Raw genomic sequence first — 11,073 nt, forward strand, 5'->3', positions numbered from 1 at the left:
TTGCAGCGGAAGCCGCTGTGTTCCAGTATCAATACACGCAGGTGATATATAAACAATGAACAGTTCTAAATGTTGTGCAGCTTGCATGAGCACAGACATGCCACTAAGATTCAATATGCCACTGTGATTTGCAGGCACTGAATGTATTTAAAAAGGATGTGTTTCTTGGAACAAAAAATCCTGGGATTTTTACACATGGAGACGGGGGGACTTCATTGTTCATTCATAAATATGGATTGAAGGGTAATAATGTTCTGCTTTAGAATAACTGAAATTGGGATGTGGTGGTGGTTAGGATCACATCAGTGGCCAACCTGATAAATAGAGATTGCCACTTTTAAAAGGGGTCATTGAAAAAACTTTTGCCGTATTTGCAGGCTGTGAAACTGGAAAAAGGATGGATTTCACCAAATGTGTTGGTGAGATGAAGGCAGAATTTGCCAGCAGTTGAGGAGGCTGAAATAATACATTTCTCTTCTTTTCTGAAAAAAATAAATCTGCTCAGTTGACACTAAATGAAACAATGTTATTAGTTTATACTGGTGAATGAGGGAAACAATGAGATTTGAGAGGATGGTTGGAAGGAGCAGAGGCGAAAGTCATTGCTCCCATCTACAATATTAAAATAATTTTGGAACTGATCCGCTGCTGTGTTTGAGATTCTTTACTCCACTTGTGGGTGGTGAAATTGGTGGCACCATTTTGCCAAATGTTCTCCATGCTGCTCCTGAAATATTCCAGCTGATCAGGGAGAGCCCAAGAGAGAAAATTGCTCAGGATATTCTTTTATGAGAATCTTCAGATCAACTCTATTTCTCATTCTGAGAAGAGGCTTCTTTTTATGACAGTAAAATGTGAATTAAGGGAGATGGGGAAGGTAGGGTGTGGCGTTTGCCCCTTCCTGGGGAATATATGAATGTGCAGGAGTAAGTAAAGGGTTAAGTGGCTGACCCTAGGTGGACCAATAAATAGAGGGAGGAGGAGCTAGGGGCAGTTGAAAAAAGGCAGTTGGTATTAGGCAGTTGACTGAGACAGTTGGTTAAGGGCAGTTGACTGAGACGGTTGGTTGGTGATTGTGAGGGTTGGTGGTGAGGTAGAGTGGTGAGCGTAGGATCAAGACAGGGTTGAGATAAGAATAAATATATACCAATGTAACTAATACTTACTTTTGTTGATGTTTAAAATAAACACTGTTTCTTTGTTCAAATCAAAACCCTGATTGTGACAGTGATTACCAGGGGGGGATCCTAGTTGGTGGCAGCAAAGTGCTGTGGTGGCACAGGGATCAATAGACTGTGAAAGGTCCGGGGACCCTGTGTGATCGCCACAGAGGGTGACCAAGGAGAAAGAAGAACATAGGTTACTGTGCTCAAGCATTGCATCCCAGGAGGATGGTTGTGCCCAACCACACCAGTAGCTATGGACATGCAGACTGCTCAGGTATAGTACTTGAATGTAGGAAACTGGCCTTTCTCCTTCAGCTCTTCTGTACTAAACTCTGAAATAAAAATTCCACTGCCACTAAAATATTACAGAATACAGTACGAGGATCTCTCCTTGCCCCCATAGTGATGCTAACCCCCCCCCCCCCAAATAGCACATATGAGATGTAGAAACCAAGTCTTTTGGCTAAAACTAATGCTAAGCTGCTGAAGCTGGACACTATGATAAAACAATTATGAAATAACTTTGAATACACCCAATCAGGAAGTCCTGAAGGACAAGCCCTGCCTGGTTCAGTGTAGCTTGTGGCGGCTTGTAGCCATTGTTCCTTCAGACAGTGTCTCTGTTCCCTATGCCGGAAAAAGAAAATGGCCAAGCTTCATTAGGAAATACTTGCAGCATGTTATTAATTAGATTGAAAGTTCAGCAGAGAAACAGTAAAAAGATTTAAAAACCAAGAAGTTCCATGCATGACTTATTTGCCTTAGGATTTACATCTTGGCTCCCTTGCAGAGTTTCCAGTTGCTCAGTTTATATGTTCTTGCCTATGAGCCTCTTTTTTAAAAAAATTAACTCTGGGAGGACAGAAAAAGCAAACTGTTGAGCTGCTGGTGATTGCTATAATTGCTGCATGTGTGACATAATTACTTTCACAAGAAGTCTCCAGCCGCTTACCAAAATGCATCTGCATTTGGCAAGAGGAAAAGGTAAAGATAAGATCATTCAGACAGATTGCCAGAGTGTTGGAATTAGACAATTTATTAGATTTTAATCTCACCCTTTCCTGAAACTTTGGGTAGGCAGCAGTTAAAATAAAATAAAATAAAATAAAAACAAATCAAAGGCAGTCTTGAAAAAAATTAAATAAGAATAGAGTTATGTACTCACTCCTGACTCCCAGTACTAGTTTGCCACAACCACCGAAAGCTAGTTCAGGCTCAGACCTTTGAGAAGGAAACTTTTTTGACATGCTCTTCTCCAGTTGAGAAGGTTTGATCCAATAGGGCAAGTCTTGTGCAGAGTTTATTTATTTACATTTAAATGTGTAGACCAGTTTCCAACTATATACTCTTCCAATTGGCTGTTAATAGGAAAAACAATGATAGGGCCTCTCCTGCCTTGGTCTCTACAGTCACAGCAGGAGCTGCAACCATCCAACAGCTTGACCCCACCCTCAAAAATACATTCCTTCATTGTCCCCCAAGACAGACAGATACCAACAATGTACCCAACTAAGCTGTATGCAGAGTGAATCCACTGAAGTCAATGGACATAACTAAGAACAGCTATACTCTTAACTAACCACCTGAAAATTGCAGTGGCATAAACCTTGTGGATTTCTCCTGTTTCCAATGAAAGTCAGCTCGGGTGGTGGTGCCACCTCAAGCAACATCTCAGCAGCTGATCTTAACTCATAGAGACAGGACTATGGGAGAAAACTCTCCATACAATTTCCTGGAACTAAGCTGTTTCGAGAATTAAAGATCAAAACCAGCATCTTGAGTTGGAACAAAATGGTGGGCAGTGAAGTTCACAATTTTTTTTAATAGGTTCTATATCATCCCTAGCTAATAGGACCAGTGGTCAGGGATGATGGGAGTTGTAGTCCCAAAACATCTGGAGGGCCGAGTTTGCCTATGCCTGTTCTATATAGTTCCTATGACTAGCTTCAGATAAAAGCTTGGCTGCCCTCTTATGGCGTAGTTGCAGTTTCTGGACTACTTTCAAGGGTAGCCCTGCTTACACCATATCACAGTAGTCAGTGAAGTAGTGAGCAGAACACAGAAGGCAGATCTGTAGTCTCTGTGGCAGCTTCAGCTGGCAAAAAAAGCACTCTGGGCCAGAGCTGTCCCTTGGAGTTTGGTTGCACTGGAAAAACTGCAAGCCTGATCTTTTTGAAGGCGCAGCAACTGAATTTATGGTGCCTGAAAAACCCTGGTCATGGAGTATTGAAAGAACATAATGGAGTTTAAAAGGCTAAATGAGGAACATTTAATACTACAGGGAGATTGCGTTAAGCACACTGAAAGCCCCTTCTCCCCTCTTAACAGTTGCTGTAATGAATTTACATCCTCTAAATGAGTTCATTAGAATTACACAGGATCAATTGGCGCAAGCATCTATAAAATTATTATGAGTTTCAGACTGAAGTATTATACACTATTTTCCTGGACTGTGGCCATCCCCTTCTATAACTTGAAGAAAAAATTAAAAAAGAAAAGACTGTACTGCTTTAAATGTCAGCCCATGTATATTGTTGGATTATGGTGAATTGTGTCAGGTTATAGAGTTTCATATGATGCAACCTGCAAATGTCCAAGTTGGCATTGTGCACAATAAAATGGGGAAAATGTTTCTCTTGAGACAAAAAGCAAGTTCAGAACTGCCAGGAGCCAAAATACAATGTTTGCTTTAGCCCTAGATAGCCAGGTAGCCCATGTCCTTTCCAGCTCAGATTCTTATGTTAGAGCAGAAGTTGGACTACAATTGGACTACAACACCCATCATCCTTAACCATTGCCCATTCTGGCTGGGGCTGATGGGAGCCGGAGTACAACAACATCTGGAAGGCCTCAGATTCCCCATCCTGTCTTAGACAAATAAAGAAATTATGACCCCCTAGTAACATTGCCCAGCATCTTTCTGAAAGGTAGCATTCAGCTGAGAATAATGCAAGGCCTCTTAGTTCCAAGGCCAAAACATCTGTTTAGCTCACTCTCCTAGGTAAAGGCTAAATATCAATGCATATTTAAATAGGCTCAAAGTACCAAACTCTCTATAGGAATTTCTGAAAACTTTTGCCCACTTTGTGTTTCACCTCCAAAGCTCCCTCCTCACCTAACCTTTAACCCCTTCTGTGCTTTTGCTTTTTACTCCCTCCAAACCTCTCATCTTTACTGCATTAAACAGGAATGAAGAGTTTTCCTTGTGTGCAGAATATTATGTTTGCCTTCATACCACCAGTGCACTTATAGCTAAGAGAAAAACATTGAGAGTATGGAAACTTGGGAAAAGTCTAACATTGCCATTCCAAGAAAGGTAACTGCTAGTACTTGTGTGGACAAGTTACAAGAAGCCACGGGTTCCGAAGAACTTGAAAGTTGTGCCAAAACCAACAGTGACTCGGGTGGCAAAAATGCAGCTTGTAAATTCCTGGACCTGAAACTCCTGTATATAAATTAAGTATTGTTTAAATGCATGTAGGCTGGTGATGTCAACACATGTTGTATATCTGATGCAAAACATTTCTTCCTGCTTGAGAAAAATAGAGGCTTGACTATGCCAGCTTGCAGAGGTCTATCCAAATCCATCATTTGACAGTCCAGCACACTTTCTCCCTGCAACAATGTCTCTCAGGCAGAAGCTCTTCCTTATAAGGGTGCCAGATGGGGTTCTGGCACTTACCGGACCTCATGTCACTAATATTGGTGCATCCTACCAGGAAGGAGATGGGCAAGTTGGCAGTGCAGCTGGTGTCAGATTTGTTCTACCAGTGTGTCCGAACCAGGTGTCTTGCCCCATCTCATACGCCACTGGTGATGGGAGGTCAGGTAAGCGCTGTCAGTGGAATTGACATTGTACTGTAAATCACCTATAGGATTCTTCTTAGAGCCAAGAAATGGTACAGAAATGCTTTAATAAAATCAATAAAATCAATTTGCCCCATAGTGAGGCAATGTTTTTCATTTATTACAACTGTTGGATACCATATTTGCATCAGCATTAAGCTATATTCATCCCCAATCAATTATCTAACATATTTCTATTCTTAATGTTTCATGGTTGCCAAAAAACTGGATGATAAATTATCTTAAAGTCTTTGGACAGAATTATTCACCCTTCTTAGTTCAAAGCATTTTTCACTAAAGCAGAAATGTGTCTGGATTACAGTGAGGATCAAGTTATGCAGTGAGGAAAATATGTTGGCTTATATTTACAAGCTATCTTCGTTTTGATTCTATAGATGGATTTGGATGCCCATGGCATTGTGGATAACAATCTTCTAAGAAAGGAAGTCATTTTTGCTGTTCAGTCAAAAGCAGCAAGATTGGAGCTTAAATTGTGGTTTTATATTGCAGAAATGGTGAAGATAGACATTGCTCTGGCCAATAATTCATGTCAGTAACATATTTGACTACACTGAAGCATAAAGACACCATTAGGTCACATGCTCTGTTTTGTACTGTATGTTTCTTAGAGTTGGCTCATAAAACACAAAGCCAAAGGATTCTGAAAAAGTCTAGTAAGGCAGAAATCCATTCCTGAAGCTAGCATTTGGCCAGCTATGGGGCCTTAGGAGGTGGCAAGTTTATTTTTGAGGGTGGGGTGCACTTGCAGGAAGTTCTTGTGAACATGGATGCCCCATTTGTGCTGATTTATCTTTCTGTGAAATATATCAACAGCTTATAAATGTGAAGAACCTGCCTGGGTTGATAAATTTAGCTTGTCTTATCAAAACCCTTTTCGCTCCCCCACAATTCCCCCAAGATGAAACCGCAAATTTGCATTGAATTTTACTTTTTGGCAAAATTTCAGTTGCAACACTGACAAGCTGTTGGGACCTTCTTCAGGTACATATTGGTGTAGACAAAGATTTACATGAAGCAAAGATCATGAGTATGGCTGGCATCAGTTCTCTTGATCTGAATGGCAATTCTTCCAGCTGCTGTGATCATGGGAGTTGCTGTCAGCCACATTGATGAAAATAACAACAACAACAACAATTGTAGCCCACCCATCTCGTTGGGTTGCCCGAGCCACTCTGGGCATCTTCCAACACATATAAAAACATAATCAAACATCACACATTCCTGATACAGGGCTGCCTTCAGATGTCTTCTAAAAATTGTGTAGTTTTTTATCTCCTTGACATCTGATGGGAGGCATTCCACAGGGAGAGGGCCACTGCCGAGGTCACATGTATTTTTTGTCCACAAGAATGTGTACTCAAGGATAGTTGAGGCTGCTTGTGTAGAGAAAACAAGGGACTTTGTGAACCAACTGCAAAGCTCATCTAAATGTGAAGTTGCTTTATATTTTTTGAAGATAGTAAAATTTGTGTCTCTTGACACATATAGCTAATGTCAGTTGTGCAGAGAAGCTGCTTTTTAAAAGGTCGAAACAGAAATAAATCAAATCTGCTTATCTCTTGCAAAAGGAAAGAATCTCATTTCATGGGCTGTAAACAGAAGGGACTCATAATAAAAGAGGATATTGATTTTGTGTGAGATATTATTTGCTTATCTCTCATTCTTGTACTTTTAAGTCTTGCCATTAATGAGATACAAATTGCTGTTTAAGTGGGTGTTGCAGCATTTTAGAGCAACCCTACAGCAAAATAATTGAAAGAAGAGAAGACTAGAAAAATGAGAAGAGAGAGAAAGTGGTAGATAAGCATTAATAATCAGTGGTTTAGTATAAAAACAAGCAGAGCTGACAGATTTGCTCCAGTGAGGCAGAGCAGCCGTGTTTGATTTAATTCAATCCGACAATTTGAATGTTGGCAGGCTCAAGGTTTTTTTTAAAAAAATTAATGACTAGCTAAACACTTTCCTGTTAAATCTTATTCCCTTCTTTGAATTTCATATATATCAGCATAATTACAGGAAACGTTCTAAAATAACTATGTTCCATTCAATTGGCTAATTGTTCAATTAAAGAGAAAGAGATGCAATGTGGTAAGTGCCTATATAATTTTTTTAGAAAAACACACACAGAGAGAAATATATGAACTTAAGGGCAAAGCTACAAACAAAATAGACATCTATCAAGATGACTAAATGTAAGAAATGAGTTAAGAAAAACATGTAAAAATCTTGAAGAAGCTCATATAGTTTAATAATGTGTTGATGCTCTTCTGAGGTTGTTATATCTGCCTCCAGGCTTGGTCCTAACAGACTGCAAGTGGAATTATGCACTTGCAGGTCTCAATGGACTCCTACTTTTTCCCTGTGGCCTTTCAGACGGATTTGTCTCATTAGGGAAGCAGACCTTTAATAGAGACACTATCCTTGTCTGTTGACCATGCTATCTGGAGCTGATGGAAGCTGGTGGAGTCCAGCAGCATCTGGATTCCTGCAGTATAGAGACATCTGATGGATGCATGCATGGGTGGGTCATGATCATGCCTGTTGACCCTACCACATCAGTGCGCCTAATATCCATGTATAGCAAGTGTCCACCAGGACCTACATATGTAGATGAGAACAATGTGACCAACAACTACATGAAAAGGAATGCACCAATAATGTGAATTGAATCTAGAGGTATAGGGTCTACATGCATCAACAACCCCTGTACATAAGTTATTTTCTCTGTGTGGACATCAAGTATGCAGAGGATTTTGTGATTTTGTCCAACTATGGTTATTCATCAGTGATAAAAAACAACAACCCTACTGCTTCCAGATTTCTGTGGCTACAGTCCACAAACCAGACATCTTAACTCATTGACATCAATGTATGCAGAGGTTTTTGTGCATCTACCCTACTGTGGTTATTCATCAGTGATAACTATCTACTGCTGCTACATTTCTGTGGCTTACAATCCTCAAACCAGACATGAACTCATTGACATCCATGTACTTGATGTGGTTGGTGGCAAGAACTGCCGTGTAACGCTTTAATAAGAAGCTTTCCCTAAGGGTTGTTTTTTCTAGAATGTAGATAGCTAGATCATTCACTGTTGATTAGAGAAGATAGAGCATCCTCTTCCCTATTATAATTAGAGAACTTTGCTCGCTTACTCATGGAGGACTATATCTCTACATCTCCACATGCATTTTAAATCTTTCATGCTATGGATCTAGTAGATTATTATTTCTTCAATTGTACTGAAATGTTTTTTAATAGCAACTTTGAACTTGGCATTGCTCAGGAATTCCGACAGACAGACAGACAGACAGACAGACAGACACTAGTATAGTTTTGAAACCAGTGGCTAAAATCAGTGCAGTTTTGAAAGGTTCAGTCCACCATCTTGATTCAAAATGGCATTTAATTTTACATGAACAAAACCATAGTTTAAAAAAGGTGTTCCTTGATCTCAGGAACTACAGTCATACCTTGGAAGTTGAATGGAATCCGTTCCGGAAGTCTGTTCAACTTCCAAAACGTTTGGAAACTAAGATGTGGCTTCCGATTGGCTGCAGGAAGCTCCTGCAGCCAATCGGGAGCCACAGAACCCACATCGGACGTTCGGGTTCCAAAGAACGCCCACAAACCGGAACACTCACTTCTGGGTTTGTGGCGTTCAGGAGCCAAAATGTTTGACTCGCAAGGTGTTCAACTTCTGAGGTACAACTGTATAATACAAAATTTGGCTACAGTATTGTAAAAAATGCAAACTGGAAACACAAACAACTTGTCAAAATAGTAGATAAAACAACCAATGTAAGCCAAAATTTCAAGCCTGCAGTTATTACAAATCATTAACAAGAGCATGCTAAACAAGTATCATATTTAGGAATGCTACCATCCATTACAAAAGGTCCCAAGTGAGTTTTGGGAAGTTGGAGTGTTGGCAAGCCTTAAAGAAGGGGAACAAACCTCATAGTAATGTTGTGTGCCACACCAGTCTTTGAGCAGTGTGAGATTCCAGGGGTTCCAGTCGCTTACTCACAGTTTGTGTTTCCAACTCATCAGTTATCAATGAGGGTAGGCAAATGCACCATGCAATGATGTCACAAGACACATTGTGCTATACTAGATAGATATTACCATTAATAAGAGAAGAAAGAAATACAGCTCCTTTCATGATCGTTTTGATTTAGACTGAATGTTCTCATGTGCTGAAGTGTAGGAACCTCTACTTCCACTTTCCACATAGTATTACCATTTCGCTCAGCCATTGCCATCTCTCTTCTTTGCTTTTTACAACCTCTTTGTTCACTGAATGTTCCAGGTGCTTCCCCTTCTGGTATGTTTACAACGACCTTCCATCACCAGTACAACTGTCTTCTTTTCTCTCTTCAACTGTCTTCTTTTCTCTCTTCAAAAGACCTCTCTTATCCACGCCTCTTATTTTTCCTTCACAACTGCTCTTGCATTTCCTCCAATTTCCCCTCCACTTGTGTTATGTCTTATCAGATTGTAAGCCTGTGGGCAGAGCCATGTCTTTTTAATTTTTTGTATGGCATCTAGTTTAGTAATAGGTGTGGTACAAATTATGATGATGACGAATTATGACCACAAAAAGACTGTGGTATATTAATTTCTACTCTATCCATTATAAACAATCCAGATGTTGGACTTTACAATGAACTGACAGTTCAACATTATGAAAGTTTATTCAGGAGTAAGCCTTGCTGTGGTTCAGTGTGGCTTACTTTGCATAGTATGCATACAGTTTTAACCAGAAGTGATTAAAATTAGAATTTTAATTGGATTTTTAGACTGCATTGCAAGTATAGTCAATTACTAACATTGTTGGAGAAAGCTCATTTCAGCATTTATTTGAGATGTGGAAAAAGGATGCCTACAGCCAGGAAAACGCCAACTGCTTCAGCTTCTTTCATCCCTCAGCTTCTGCCTTTGAAAGTATTTATTGAGCAGCCTTTATCATAAAAAACATCAGCAGGTGAAGTGAGGGAGACGTCATGAAATCAGATAATGCTATAAAGTTGTTTTTTTATGGGGGATGAAGCACACATGGAAGAACTATTTTGGGGTTTTCTCTTCTTTGCTACTAATTTTTGACTGCATGCCAGAACATAGAGTATGTCATATTATATTATCAGAATTGAATTGAAGGAAGTAGAGGTGTAGGTTTTTTCATTTTATTTTGCATACCTTGGGGAATTGTGGTAAGGCAGCCCATGGTGGGAAAGAAACACCTGGCCTGTTCCTCAGGGTTGCCTTATAGGAGCTGTGAGTCCTGATTTGGAAGGTTTGACAGCTGGGCCCCATTAGGGAAGCAGACCTAATAGAGATATGTTTAGAACATCAGACGGACCCCTTGTTTCCAATTAGCTCTGGGATAAGTTGTCGTCTGACCACGAGCCAAGATTTCTTTTGTCTACAAGGCCTACAAAAGAACTATATTGTGTGTTTTGTCTGGTTCCCAACTCCCAGGGCTCTTGCCTTTTTTATTCACTTCCAGCCGTGCCCAATACGTTGAAACGAAGTAGTGAATCTGAATGCAAAGAAAAGTAAATAGGAGCATACTTGTATTACTCTCTTTCTCTTTCTATATTCTCTCTCTATATATATTCTCTCTATATTTCAATGTATGCTCTGATTTTCTGCCAAAAAAGCCCCCAAAGCAGCTTACAACAACAAAAGTAAAACAGAACAATAAAATTCAGATGAAAATCTACAAAGCACAGTTCATAAAAGATAGCGGCAGCATTCTAAAAAACCCCCCATCAGATTACAAGAGTGTGGAGAAATGGGTGGAAAGGGAAGGTTTTAATTAGGTGTTTAAAAGTTCTTCACGGGCCAATTGGCAGATCTCTCTTGGGATTGAATTCCACAATACAGCCGTAAACCAGGAGTGGCTTGCGGTTGGAGCAGAACCTCAGCCATACCCTGCCTGGAGATATGTTGTGGTCACGAACCAGGAAGGGAAGAAAAAGGAAGAGGGGCAGTGACAAGGCTTGGGCTGCACTGGCAGAAAGGTCTACTTTTGGAA

The sequence above is a fragment of the Lacerta agilis genome, chromosome 3 (genome assembly GCF_009819535.1).
Source record: "Lacerta agilis isolate rLacAgi1 chromosome 3, rLacAgi1.pri, whole genome shotgun sequence".
NCBI lineage: Eukaryota > Metazoa > Chordata > Lepidosauria > Squamata > Lacertidae > Lacerta > Lacerta agilis.